Below are 15,388 nucleotides of genomic sequence, written 5' to 3' on the forward strand. Positions count from 1 at the left end.
TTCATTACCACTTGCAGCAGGGGTATTAAGATATGGCTGCATTAACAAAGTTGTCCGGTATCTTAATTGAATCTATCCCTGCTGCACAGCATCTGGATTATGTTTACCTGAAATATAAGCAGCTCGGCACTGAAACATGTGCCCGCTGATAAAACACTGGGTTATTCGTTCCAATCCTAATCCTAACTATAATTTGGTCCCACTAAATGTATCAGCTCGGCGTAAGCTGCCGATTCGTTTCAGACTGGAAGTATTTGCAGGTAGTTTAATATATTACAAGCTTTGATTTCTTCTTTCCTGAGTATGGATGTAGATTATTTTCTTCCCACAGACAGAGCAGGTGCTAAAAGACTATATCTAAGGTCTACAAAGGCAACATTGTACTTTCTAGGATGTGTAGGAGATACATTCTGAACACAAACACACTTAATAGTGTAAGCAATTTCCAATTTATATGATGTCTTTGTGCACAGAGACAATTTTCAGCAATTCAACTCATCGAGCTGAGCTGTTACTGTTATGCTGCTTAGATCTGGATATAAGCACCTTGCTCAAGGGCATAGCCCCCCAGGATCTGTACCTATCACCCCTCAAACCAGACCTTTGAGCTGAAGCTGGACCTGAATGTTCAGGTGCTATTCAAGATGGGGAGGGGGTCTACATGAAAGATGACTTTGTGGTGGTTGGGTGTATGGGCTCAGGGCACTGCAATTTTGTCCTTCACGGGGTGACATACCCTCGCTCAAGATATCTTGTGGAGGGTGGTGCTTATTTCCTATCGTTTGAAGGATGACGGCTAGTCATGTATTACGGATTGAACTAAATATGCATGTGTGTGTGTGTGTGTGTGTGTGTGTGTACCTGCTGTGCCACCACTCTTGAGAACATTTCAGTCAGCAAGTCCTCATGTGTGTCATAAATCATGCCTCAGCAGCCAAGGACACAGTCCTTGTGTCACAAACACACACATATGCACCATTGATTTCTATGGTTTTGATATTTTGATATTGTGGGGTGGAGTGGGGTGGGGGAAATGGAAAGATTTTTTTTTTTATAAAAATTTAAATGATGAGGATATATATTTATTCAAATATTTATACATATACTTCTAACTGTGGGTAGATAAAACAATATAAAATCCAATTATTAGAAACTCCATATTTTAAAATCAAGCTAAATGTTTTGCTATAAATTATAGCTACAATAACAGTAATAATAATAATAATATATTTTATTATTATTATTAATTATTTTTATTATTATTGTATATATATATATATACATACATATATATGAAAAACAAAAAAAATACCCACACATTATAACACAAACACATTTGATAACTCCTTGCTGTCACTCAATGCTCCTTCTCTGTCACTTCCTGTCCCTCTGCTTCTAAACCAAGTTCAGACAGGCACCGGAATGTCTACGTGTGTGTATCTGTGTGTTTGAGTGTGTGTGCATGCAGAGTTGCTCAACGGACATGTTTGCTCAGTGCTAGCCTTGCGGTTCTCTCTCTCTCCCTTTGCCCCGGTTCCCCGGGAACAGATGCCAGGAGTGTGGCATGCGTGTGTGCTGGGGGAGTGGGTTAATTGGGGTAGTAGTGGGGGTTAATTTCAATTAAAATTTCAACTAATGGAGGTCAGGCAAGTGTCTGCAAACACCTGATTAAAACAAATGGTCCTGCCAGTCAAAACTTTATCTTGGTCACCCCCCGGCGGATCGTCCCAGCAAGGTGGATGCAGGAGGAAGAGATGACTAATGTCGAACGAACGGGGGGGGCACTTGTTAGCGTAGCATCTGCTGGAAGCAACTCCGAAAAAGAGAATGAGAGCGATAATGTGTGTGTGTGTGTAAGAGGAAGAGATGAGTTTGCAGAGGGGACACGCTTTCACCCCTATCTGATCGTAGGCTTGCTGTGCTGACTGCTGCCGCCATGCTTCTCCATGCGTGCCACAGCAGCTCCTAACATCTGGCAGGGCCCTGGAGGTGTGCACCCGGCCAGGCACCCCGCCGATGCTAAATATGGCGCAGGGTTAACACAGAGCTCCCTAATCACTTAGCCACTGTCTGCCATCTCTGCCACCACTGCTTCTTACTCAACTACAGACATCTGTGGCGCCGCCAGCCATTCTCTTACTCTCTTTTACTGCGTCTTCGTTCTGTACACTTGCACATTTGGCTGTGGTGGGTTAGGCATGTTTTGTTCAAAGTTTGGTGCAATGTCTGAAAAGAAAAAATATGACCTTGGTTGTTAATACATAAGTTATCATAATAAGAGTTCAATTATTTGTCCCATGCTTTTATTCAAAAATACATTTTAAAATGATTGACTTGTCATTTAATTATTTTTGACTATTTTCTCAAAATATGTTAGGGTGATACAACTGTCCTAATACCATAATGCCCGATTAAAAAAAATAAAGCCTTGAAAAGAAATTTTAAAAGAAATTGTAAAAATATTATATTGTAAACCTTATAATATTTAAATAATCTGTCAATGTTAGTTAATAAAAAAAAATATTTTACAGCGCATTAACTAATGTTAGCAAATACAACTCTTAATTTTAAAAATGTTGAAATCAACTTTTAAGACAAACAAATGCTGTCCAATGATTGTTTATTCATGTTAACTAATGTTCTTAACTAACATTACAACCTTATTGTAAAGTGTTACTGACATTCTTTTTATTACAATAACATAATTATAATGTTTTTTATCAAAATTGTATATATATATATACAGTATATGTATAGTAACTGATTGTGCATCCAGAAGTTTTTAAAATATTAAACATGGAAGCAAAGTCATGTAGTTTGACCAACAAAATCACCATCCAACCAACATGCAGAAACAGTTATTGACCCAGATGCTTTTATCCAAAACAACTTTCAGATGTACACAAAAAAAAAATTAGGTATATGCAATTGGTAACGTGTGGGAATGCAAAGGTTATCTGTGAACATCTAGACATTTTTTGTGAATATGAAAACGTCTCGGATTTCTTTAATGCAAATGTCACTTCAAAGGCTCCATAGTCTGATGCGAGTCGTGGTAAATGCAATTAGCAAAAACACAACCAAAAGAAATATGCAGCAGTATTTCAGGCTGATGCATTAACTGCGAGTCGCTGCCATGTGCTTGTACATGTGTGCAGGTGTACTTCTATGTCCCTGCGCTCATGTGTGGCGTGAGCTGTGGTCCCTGCAGAGAGCAGCGAGCCGGGCTCCGTGAGAAACCAGAGCTTTATTGTGCATGGCCCCAGGCAACCCTGTTTACCAAGCATGCCACACGTCAGCTTTACAATGGCGCAGATGTGTGTAGCAGCGGATTTGGAGCTTGTATTTAGCTGCCAGGAGTGACGGTGATGAAGTAGCAGTGATAAACTGATAGATTGGCTGCCGCTGAAATTTTGGGAATGGGTCAGATAAACATGGCAGAGGAAAAGCTCTCTGTGTTCTGGTGATAATAAACTTGTCGTTCTACGGGTGCATTAGATTCCAGACCTGAAGAAATTACAAGGGAGAGAGAGGTAGAGGCTGAGAGACAGCAAGAAAAAAAAAAACAGTAGCCGTTGAAAAAGCAAGATAGAGAAAGAGAGAGAGAGAATGGAATATAGTCTCTGCTTGGAATTACAGCGGCCTGCCAACACTAGGTTTTAAGGGTAGCCCCGCAGACTGATGGGATTTCAGATTGTTGGCTCACAAATGTTGTTATACATTTAAAAAGCTGTAAAAGCTGTTGTCACTGTATAGTGTAGATATGTTTGAGAAACTATCTCACCTTCAAAATATACGGCGGGGTAGAGGAAGTCTGCAGTCCACAGCCGGCTATGAAACAGCTTCATGGTCTAAATTACCATTCCCTAAGAAAAAAGAAACACAAATATCTATTTCTCTGTTTTTCTTGGGTATTAGCCACTTTGTATTCTCATTTCAGCCTTATTTTGTCAAGATTGGATATTCATCACTGAATGCGTAGTAAATCGCTAATGCTTTAGACGAGAGCAAGAATCCTCCCTAATCTCTGTACGCCTGCATTTCCGATGGCTCGTTCGGTAAGAATAAACAGAAGTGTTTGTTCACAACTTCCTCTCCTCAGAGAACTCCCCGAACAAAAGTGAGAACAGAACCAGAGATATCGGCTTCACCCCCTCCGCCCACTTCCCGCCTCTACCCAGCTGCACCGCAGGCTAAACACCCAAAGATAGTAGAACTAATCCAGGCTGGAAGAGGTCGCGGAGCTGGTTATGCATTTGAGGAGAGAGAAAGGAGATGATTTGTTTGAAAGCAGCTCTATATTTGAAAGAAAACTATGTGTTAACATCCTTATCTGCCCATCAGGCTGCTAATCTATGATATCAGAGCTCTGATAGGGAAGGGAAGTGCTTCCTGCATCTTTCCATTGGCTGTGTACTAGCAAATTTCTCTCATTTCAATCATTTGATTCTTCTCGATTCTGAATCATTTTGACAAGTTTCAATTATAATGTTCATTTTAGAACATTACCAAAAATATTAAAGGGATAGTTCACCATAACAATGAAAATTCAGTCATTATTTACTCACTCTGGTGATGTTATAATGCCGTATGACCTTTTTCAGGCCACAAAAGGAGAAATAAAAAAATGTCCTGCTCACGCTTGTCTATATGATGGCAGTGAATAGTGAACAACTTACAGCTACAAAACAGCTAATGCAAAAGTATCACAGAATGATCCCATGCGACTGTAGTATTTTGTTCTGTGGGCATAAGATTGAAATTGACAAAAATTGAAATTATTATTTAGCGAAAAACCCCGATATTTGCCGTTCACTTTAGTTTGCCAAAGAAAAGCACATAAGCGCAACATTTCGAGAAATCAAGATTAATAAAAATGCAACATGAAACAATGCCCAGAACTGCATAATTGACAGACAAAAACTGCTCTGTGAACTTTAAACTGCACCTATTATGCTATTTTAAAGTTTCCTAATGTTGTTTTGGAGTCAGGTTAACATAATAATTAATAATTCGTTACATATAGCGCTTTTCTGGGTACTCAAAGTGCTTTACATGGAAGGGGGAAATCTCCTCAACCACCACCAATGTGCAGGTGGTATCGTGGTAAAGATGAATTTTAACCACTGATTCTTCACATGCTCATCCTTGGGCAGTGAAAAAAAACTGGCTTTACCTTCACATTGTAGAGCACAGCGTCTTCTCGACATGAGGTTGAAGTTTTCCCTGGTGTCTGCGTGCGCTATCATGGTATAGGAGAGTGTCCATCGTATGCGCACTTCAGAATCTCGCCGGAAGTAGTAGGTCATCCGGGTACTTTTCGCCTACTGTTTTTCTAATTCTATGAATTCGGACATACTCTTCTGCTCGCGTACTGTTTTTCGCATATACATGAATATCAGTCACATGACCTCTTACGTCATCCGCTCTTTTTCAGTTGACTGCCGCCATCTTGAGTACCTGCCGGGTACTGTCTACAATACTGACGGCATTAGCTAGGAAGCAGATTTTCTCTGTTTGTTTCACTTTATACATAACCAACTTTGTTTATGTAAACACTGTGTGTATTCGCGCAATAAGACTAGAAAAATAACTTCGTTCAGTAACCTGTCGCTGTTTTTAGACAGGCTTAGTGCGCGTGCGCTTCGGGTGTACGCGCTCAGAAAAGCGCTCGTTAGAACCGCGCATCAACACGTGAATGACTTGTTAGCACATGCAAATAATGAACTTATGTGAACTGCATTATGTCCGTTCCTTTGCGTTAACATTTGATGTGAATATACGTCGCGTTGTAGCCTATGCTGAGACGGAGGCGCCAGAACTGCAACTGATAGAATGCACGATACTACGACATTTCTTCAAAAGCAGATGGTGGATATATTTTAATCCACGATCATAAATCGTGATATCGCACAGCCCTAAGCTGGCGTAAGCTCATTATCATTTACATCCACTCACCACAGACAACATGAACACTGCACAGAGAGTTTGCACACACAAACCACTGTTATAACATAAAAGCAAGAAGCTGCGTGCATGGTAGGTAATTCCTAAAAAGCTGACATCAGTTAATCGCGATCTCACATCTCTGTTAATATCAATTAAGCTGACTGCACAATGAATCTTTCATAATATATACACTTTGTTTGTTACAATTAGAGGATTTGTCAGCATACAGAGCTTTGAACAAAAAGTCAGTTATGAGCATAGAGGTTTTGAGCAGTCAGGGGAGTCTATCTTAAATGCTTCTGATTGGCCTTTGCGTTGAAGAAATCAACACGTATGTCTGTTTTTGGCTACATTGCTCAACGCTGCAAACGTGTTTTAAAAGGAAACTCTGGCCTGTAAATCGTTTCTATTTTGTTTTAGTTCTTGTTGCTTTTCTGCAAAAATGTATTAGTTTTTAAATGTTTTATTCATAGATATTTCTAGTTTGCGGGAGTCCCGCGAATCGTTTTATTCTCCCTGCAACGCGCACACACACAGAGAGTGCATTGCCGCTCGCACTCGCCATCAAATCTAGTCCCGCGCCGCACTCTTTTGCATTGGGAGTGCACATCTCTAGATCAAGGGCCAGGCCCGAGGATAGTGACGGGAAATATCGGCCCGCAAGTTCGGGCTCGGCCAGAGAATAAGCTCTACTTCCTTTGCGACTGAGGTATCGATCTTGCCGAATCAGGTACTCAAGATGGCGGAAGACAAGTTTTAGAATTGAGTGACGTCAGTGAGGAGACGTTGGTGACATCATCTGATATTCATGTATATGGTAGGGAAGTATTTGATTTCGGACGCAGCTATAAACTTTATATACAGTGCACTTTCAGATTTAAAACTTTTAAGGATGTTTTCATTCACTTAGAGGTATGTTACACACTACATGAAATGTCATTTTCAAAAATCTATAGGGGCCCTTTAAATTGCATTTCCTGTGTAAAACTTTGCACTGTGTGCTGTTGATTCACTAAAAAGTATTTATTTAAAAGAATCATTTGTTCACATAACGGACTATATGGGTTGCACAATAGGTTTTTGATTCACTAAAAATAACTGGTTTAAAAGAGTCATTTGTTAGTGAATCAGACAACACATGGTCATGTGCAGTTCGTGAGGACAACTCAATAGAAAGGTATTTTCTTGCCAATATTTCATGGTACACAGCCTTGTAGGAAACACTACCACTGAGTAAAAAATCAATCTAGGGATTTTAAGAATACAGATTGTTCAAATGAATATCGTGATTAATTGGAAAGTCGACATTTACCTGACGAGTTGCATCCTATGCCCGAGTCTGAGACTGGCCACAAAAGCTTGACATTAATTTGACAAATACAAGCAATATTTCAGTTCAGTGTATTAAAATGCATTTCATTCAGCTCAACAGATTATAATCATCTAGCTAGGGGAATGACAGAATGGGAAAACAGTTTATTACAAACCACGCTGTACAGTCAGTCACACATGCGATGGAGAGAAAATGAAGTTGTTCGTTTATTAGGAGAACCAGATAAACACGAGCCGCTAACACTTTATGTACGTTTAATTAAAGGGTAAGCATTGCCACTCAAGGTGAGAAAGAACATTTAAATTCTTTTCCCACAAGCAAGAATTGCTCTTTTAATTTCCCCACCTGAAAGGTCACAGGCAGTGTTCTTGTTTTCCTCCTTAATTGATTCTTAGAATGCATCACAGTGAATGATGAAGAGTTCAGCAGCTGTGAATCAGGCCCCTTTACCACAAAGGTAAAAGTTGAATGAATCACTAATTGCTGTTACGCAGTTGGGCTACCTTATGAATAATGTCATTTTGCGGGGGCTCAGTTATGTTCCATTTGTATGGGAACACGCTTTTATCTTATCTAAGACTTGGTCACATATCTCTACCCAGCCCTTTAACAACACTGTTTGTGCACAGATAGGCTACTTAAAGGTTGCATCCGCAATCAAGGGCTGCTATTTTACCACAAAGTCTGCAACTATTTGCCATTAATTTCTTGCTCTATCACACACAGACATGACCCGATGACACAGATTATGTAAAAATTATTGGCTGCTATTACTAAGTTCTAAGGCTAATTTAGGCACAATAGGCTATTGGCACTTCTTTTTTTGCTCCACCAACAAAAATATACAAACAAAGGCACAACAGAACATGTATCCTACTACACAGTGGCGTTTCTGAAATAATCAGTGTTTTGAGATGCAAGGAAAGGAAATAAGGACAGAGGAATCGTAGGAATATATAATCATTTGTATATTGGAATATTCTTGATCACTCAAGAGTCACTTAAAATTGTCATCTGCGTTCAAGGGATCTGTCTTTATGTTGTTGAACTTTGATTATTTAAGAAATTCATAATGAATAATATAATAAAGCAAGATGTTGAAATATGGGAGATATTTATTGTTTATTTAAGCTGCAAAGGTAAAACATAAATAAAAATGATTGCGACGTGTACGGGGAGGACAATTCATATGTGCATCAGGTTTTTCCACAAGAAAGACTTCTGCATTGGATCCACCGGTGTATCCTCGCTCACAGCTCCTCTGTAAGCTTCCTCACTCGATGTTTCTCGCCTCTTCACCGTGCAGTTAAATGATTGAGATGCCCTTCAAGATGGCTAACTTTGACCTGTTTCCGGGTCACATGCTGGAGGATGGAGGAGCACTTTGATCGCTTTCCGGTTCACAGGCTGGAGGAGCAAAGAAACGAGGAAGCATCAATTTAAATATTGAGAAGCACCTTGTTATTTCCCTAAATGAATCAGTGGCTGCATCCGAAAACTGAAAAATGTTGCCTCCGCAGGCCGGATACGGAGGTAGGAAGGTAGCAAGGCACATTCGAATCCAATGATCGTGCCACATCCTGTCTCCTGAGATACCTTCATCTGAGCAATTATTGAAGGCAGCATAGATGGATCCTTCGCTGCCTTTGATATCCCACAATCCTGTGCGTTCCATTCCCTAACAGTTAAGCTAAAAAATAAAGATGGCATCTGAAATTTGTGGTTTGTGGTCAGTTTGTGTGTAAAGTGTACATTTTGAACAACTTTTCCCATTTTTTATGACATTTCTTGCGAGAAGTTATTATTGTAGTAATTAAATATTCAACTGATTGTCACCAAAGCTCTCTCTGTTTTGTTGTCGACCATTAAATTGTTACGCTGCCTCAGAAATCTGTTTCATGAAGTATCTTCATGCATAAACGCTGCATATAAGTCATTGCCTGATCGGGCAGAGAGGCAACAAGTCAGCTGCCTAGGTTTTCGGTAGCAGCCAGTGTGTTTGAACAAATCCTGTAAGTGAATGAATTAATGAATTAATGACTCACAGGTCACTTGTTGCCACCTACTGGTGTAACCATGTAACTGGCAAAAAATCACTGAAAACTATTTTTTTTCTTAAAGTAAAGACAAGTGGATTGAGTAAAAACAGTAAAAAGTTCCAGTGCTGAACTGTATATCAGCATGCTTGCCAATCAAATTCAAGAACCATGGGAACGCCAAGGGGACGAGCCCTCATGGAATCCAGTGTATGAGCCACGTGTACAAACACTCCATTCAATGGCCGACGATGATAATGCAAGGTGTGCCCCAGCATATAAGAATGGCGCCTGAGAACACGTCATCAGGCTGTGCGACGTAGTGTCTTGTTCCCTTCTCAGGGAACCGGGGTTACATATGTAACCGGTCCTACTCGATTCACTTCGAGCAGGATTTGAACCTTAGTCTCCAGCGTGGGAGGCGGGCACGCTAACAAAGACGTTAAAGACGGCAGCTGCTAGCGTCAGTTGCCAGAGCACCTCTTGAGAGTCAGCTGGGAGCGGATTTCGTCATCGCAGTGAATGCATCCAGCCCCCTTGAGGGCTGACTGTGCATGCTCCGCTCCCAGACAGATAACACAGCTCGTGACCACATCACCAGGCGTTAAAGTAACAAGGCCATGGAAGAACACAGTATTTTAACTGTCTGCTCGCCATATTCTGCTTACCTTCTATCCTTTTTTTACACACACAGTTATCTTCACACAGCAAACAAACAAGTGGCTTCCGGAAGACAAAGAAGCTGATGACGTGTTCCCAGGTGCTCTTCTTATACACTGGGGAGCACCTTGCAACGTCATCACACTGCGTCAGCCATAGGCCTATGTCACACTTCCTGCTTCCGGAACGCGGAGTAGGGATACAGAACTTCCGGTCAACAGTATTTCCCGATAAGGATTTAGATTATCAGCCATAATGTCTAAACCATCCGAGGTAGACTGACCAAGAGCTATGAGGTTGTGAAACAAAGGTTTTTGCTCCTGTAGAAGCTATAAGTTTGTATGAAATCAACCTTGTTTTAAGAAAAACGTGTTTTATACGTGATCTTATGAAAAAAAAATACACTAACCACAATCCTAAGCGTAGCAGCAACATCTGCTGATTGGTCCAAATCGCTGTTACCATAGAAACTTTTACCTTATTGGCGAACAGCAGGCTACACCCGCAGTTGTTGTTGTAGTGTACCGGATTGCTCTGCATCAGGACGTAGACAGCCATACCTCAGCTTTCAAGCTTTCCCAATTGAGAGTTTTCATTTACCATCCGAACCACAACGCCATATGTGACTTCAGGCAGGTTGCGGAGAGATTTGGTCCAGCGGTATCTACCGGACTCCGCCATTGTAAAAAGCTAACCGGAAGACAGTGACGTGCGGTGATGTCTTAAAGAGGCTAGGCACTGAGTTATGAAAGCCAAATTACCTGATTTATTGTTTAGGCTAATAATACGTAATAACAGTAAACGTTACGCACAAACGCAGCATAACAAGAAATGTACAAATCAGAATGTATACTGTGTACTCTCTCTCTCTCTCTCTCTCTCTCTCTCTCTCTCTCGCACACACACACACACACACACACACACACACACACACACACACACACACACACACACACACACACACACACACACACACACACACACACACACACGCAAGCGCGACACAGGCACACACCGGTAGTTAATGTCCACTCCACCATCAATACAACCATTCTTAATCCTTAATTTTTGCACAGCGGCCAATTATGTCTGTCAGCAAAATTAAAATCACACACTGCTCAATTGAATATGAAGGCAAATGGCTTGCATTAATTCAACCACATTTATCAATTCAATATTAAGCCCAAAATAGTTTTTGACTCACCAATCGGTAGATTATTTGTAGCCTACATAAAATCCATCCGCCGCTCTTTCCTTTTTTTTGACTTTGAATTTGATTAGGCATAGGCTAGCTGTGGTGTAATGAGGTTAGCTACGCAAATGTGTCCAGTAATATCTCGATTTTAATTGGTCCATGTCTGATATGTAACGTAGATGGGTACGGGCATAGCATATTTACGTCCAAAGGCGCAGCAGAGTTGTGCTTTTTGCCGTACATGTTAAAGAATACAGGATCGAAGTGCGCATGCACAACATGGGTTTTTCGCTTGTCGTCTGCAATGAATGGACCGTAAAAGCACTGCTTATTCTACCATTTTGTTATTTGATTATGCGTAACTGCTACATTTGTCATCGTAACGTCTAGAAAATTTGAATAACACCTATATTGCATATATAAATCACAAGAATAAACAGTAAAAATACAAATACAAGTTTATTATTTAATAAACATTTTTATTTTTGAATTTTGGCAGGGTAGGCAGTGCCTATGCCTACCCAGACCGCACGTCACTGCCGGAAGAGCCGTATCCCTACTAAAAGACGAACTTCCGGTCTTCAATTTTTTTCGTGACATAGGCCTATTGAATGGCGAGTTTCTACATGTGCCTCAGCCACTGGGTTCCGCAAGTGCGCCTTCCCATAGCGTCAGTAGCTGACGCAGCATAGAAGTTCCCTCAAAAGGGAACCCAAAGTGTCCTTGAAGTTTTCCAATTCAACTTCACTGACCCAGTTAACAATGTTACTATATACATTTAAGTGTAATATAAAGCACTGAAAAAAGTCAATTGTTTTCTGTCAAGAATGAATGCTGTCCATTATTCCCTTTTTTTAATCTCAACCAGAAACTTCTACGGCAGCTACAGTGTGAACTCCCCCTACACTCGAGACTGAATTCGGCTGCACTTCCTGACCAGAGCTGCATGAAGGATAACGGCCGGCGAGAAAGGGGATTAATACCGTTCATCAGGCGTTCCACCTGCCCCTCTCTTCCATTGACCCATTCCTCAGCCTTCCATCACTTATCAGATCATCATTCCTCAGTGCTGTCAGTGCTCTGTCACCGCATCGGTCCACTGTAATTTTTTATACCACAAAAGATGTCTCTCTATATATTGTTCGCTCATTGCTCTAAACTCTCCCTTCCCAGAGTGGACGTGCATGTTGGTATCTAGCCATTAAGTCAGTGCGCAACTTAGTGGACTCCACAAAATCACCTTAGCAGCATATGCATTGTTTTTGTTCTTTAGGATTTCTGCCACTATTATACCTTTCCGGTGATTAATACTTATGTAATAAAAATAAATATGAGCTAAAACAGACCTTGATTTGATTTGATGATTTGATTTTGCCAAGAGCCACTGCATTTAGATGAACCTACAATAACACTGTAAGTGGAGTGCAGAGAGGGAACGCTGTCTCTTCATCTGTTACAAAGGGGTCTTGTCTAGATGAGTCTCTTGTGGTATGTGTCTATTTCTTCACTTTGGCAACTTTTCTACTGAATATATAAATAAATACAACAACTTGTACAAGCCTAAAATCAATGTTGTTGTTAATGAAACCTATCAAAATTGTTGTGTTAACTGAAATAAAGTTGAAATAAATGTTAGAAAACATTTGATTAAACAATTATGAAATATTGCCTTGGCAACTAACTGAAAGAAAATAAGTGTTATATTTGAAAACACACAAAGCACAGTAACAAAATGACTAAACAACTTAAAGCTAATTTAAAATATCAATAAATACTAGTATACAAATAATACTAAAATAACACTGCTTGGTTTGCTTAAACACCAGTTTGGCCAGGCTGTGAGATCATCGAGACCAACTTATACCAGCTATAAGAATAGCAAATCTGCTTTGGTTTGTTTAAGATGTGTGTTTGTGTTTTTCATTAGAGTTACCAGGGCCATAGCATCTATAGATATTGAAGAGTTTTCAATGATTGATTCTTTGAATTTGATGCATTTGTTTCAAAGGGCTCTTAATTAGATGAGTCTCTTTCCTTTTGGTATCTGTTTCTTTAATCTGGCATTTTCCCTAAAAGGTTTGTTAGTCTTATACTGGTTAGGTGAGCTGGTTTTTCAGGTTTAAGCCACATTTTGCACAATATTAACTAGCTGATAGCCAGCCTGTTCAGAATACGAAACTACTGGGACCAGCTCAAATGAGCAAAGTCCAGAACAACATTTTGTAAGCATGGCTATCACAGTTGTACCCAATAAAGAAACAGAAAGGAAGTGCTCAGATTAGTGGTCAATCCTGGGATTTTCAGTGACAGATTCTTAAAATGTTCTCACATGTGGTTCTATAGTTACCAAGCTTGAAGCATTAGCCGTCCAGGGGGATGCTTTATAACAAACATGATCTGCAGAATTCCAATTAGCCCTGTAATATATTCATAAATCATAGCTGTTGGCATGGCTTTTAATTCACTTTGATTAATAATGACATGTGGTGGAGATATGCAGCAGTGTTTTGAGGTCTCCTTTTGTCTTGGGTGGCTCAGATGATTTCCAGGGAAATCATACAGGAGGATATGAGGGTATCACGCTAATGGATATGGTTCTCTGAGCATACTTGAAGACGAACACATGCACCTGGACACACATGCACTGCTTTGCTGAACACCTGGACCTCCTCACAAGACAGTCACTTGCTCCACATTCCTCCTTCAGCTATGATACTCTAAAGCTACTAAATTTGTATTTCATGCTATTCAAACAAACAACAGATACATATTTGCTGCTTTAATGGAGGCTTTTGAGTGGGCGGCTCCACAAAACAGGAAATTCTCTCAAGTGGACTTTTGTTCAAACAAGCACCACTCATCAGTCTTTTAGTTCCATTGAAAACAGTGTCAGATGTGGTATCATCCCACTCAACATATAAAGGATCCGTCACGAGCAGAGTGCATTTATAGAGAGAAAACGGGGAAATGCAGGGAGTGTTTTTCACAGAGATGAAATGACTAGAGTTGAAATGACTAGAGCATAAAGCTTGCTCGTGGTGACTTAACATAAAACAAAAATAAATATTTGTCTCCACCCGATGAAGATAGTAGTCCATTTCATGGATTGGCGTGATTCGAGGTTTATTGATGGAGCTGCACAAGTTTTCTTCCTCCACAAAAGTGGACAACTTGACAAGTCGCCTTGAACAGAATTATATGATTAGACTCGATCATTGATGTTATATTGTAGGGACAAATCTTTTGCACTCTATGTGAATGCTGATGGCTGATGCTTTAAAAAAATAATACCTGATACAGATTGCATATCTATTCTAACATGAATGATGATGAGTCCATCATACATCCTACATTCACATCAAACTTTCACTGTTTTTTGTCCACTGAACATTTGAGGGAAGATGCATTTTCAATGTTTCATCCTCTGAAAGATTGACAGGTGCACAACAGTACAACATTTGAAACAACCTGTACTTATTTTTATATAGTGTTTCTCAAACGTTCTATTTGTTCCATTTACAGATCAGTAAGGCTCAGGTACCCTTTCATTGACAACAAGCTGGATCATTTACTGTATACTGGATTTAAAATAATATTATCATTAATCAAGCAAAATGTTGCAGAAATCAACCTCTTTCCAGTTTATATAAAGTATATGCAAATATCTTTTGCTATGAATGTTATCCATATAAATTGCTACAACTCAAACAGCTGTTTTGCCTAAAAAACAGATTGTATTAAATAAACTTTTACAATATTAGGGCTGTCAATACATTAAAACGATTTTTTAGTAGCATTAAAAGAAACAATGACATTTATTATGTTATGATTGAATGTACTGACGGCCCAAATCTTTTTAATTTTTAAAATCTGTTAACTACCCCTTGATGTAAATACAGTAGATGTGAACATGGAAAACCTTTAAAATCCTTTGCATGAAAGGTTCTTCTGGGAAAAAGGCTATGTGGACAATAAAAAGGCCAGTTTTCTCATACAATGTCCCTTATTTTAATTTTTTTTCCTTTTAAATACTTTTCACTGTAATGTTCTTTTGAAGGGCCAAAATGGCTCTTCTATAGCTTTTCTGTGAAAACCTTATATAAACACTGCCTTATAGCCTTGATTTTGATCTTGTCAAATGAAATATGTCATCTATTCTGACTAAGGTCTATAGTGCAACTACAGCTAACATAGAAATCCTTTTTGCAAGCTTCC

At 39.6% G+C, this 15,388-nt stretch overlaps 1 long non-coding RNA gene across 1 annotated transcript in view; it reads right to left on the reverse strand.

Moving 5' to 3' along the window:
- Positions 1-1,292: 1,292 nt before the first annotated feature.
- The window catches only part of LOC143716127 (uncharacterized), a 97,963-nt gene continuing 83,867 nt past the window's right edge, over positions 1,293-15,388 (reverse strand). Inside the window, exons 3-4 of the long non-coding RNA XR_013195951.1 lie at positions 3,785-3,866; positions 1,293-2,226 (exon numbers count right to left, since the gene is read on the reverse strand). This is a non-coding gene — a long non-coding RNA (uncharacterized LOC143716127). The remainder of the gene's footprint in view (positions 2,227-3,784; positions 3,867-15,388) is intronic.

This window comes from Siphateles boraxobius, unplaced genomic scaffold (genome assembly GCF_051911475.1).
Source record: "Siphateles boraxobius isolate OS27281-9 unplaced genomic scaffold, OSU_SipBor_1 6, whole genome shotgun sequence".
NCBI classification, from domain to species: Eukaryota; Metazoa; Chordata; class Actinopteri; order Cypriniformes; family Leuciscidae; genus Siphateles; species Siphateles boraxobius.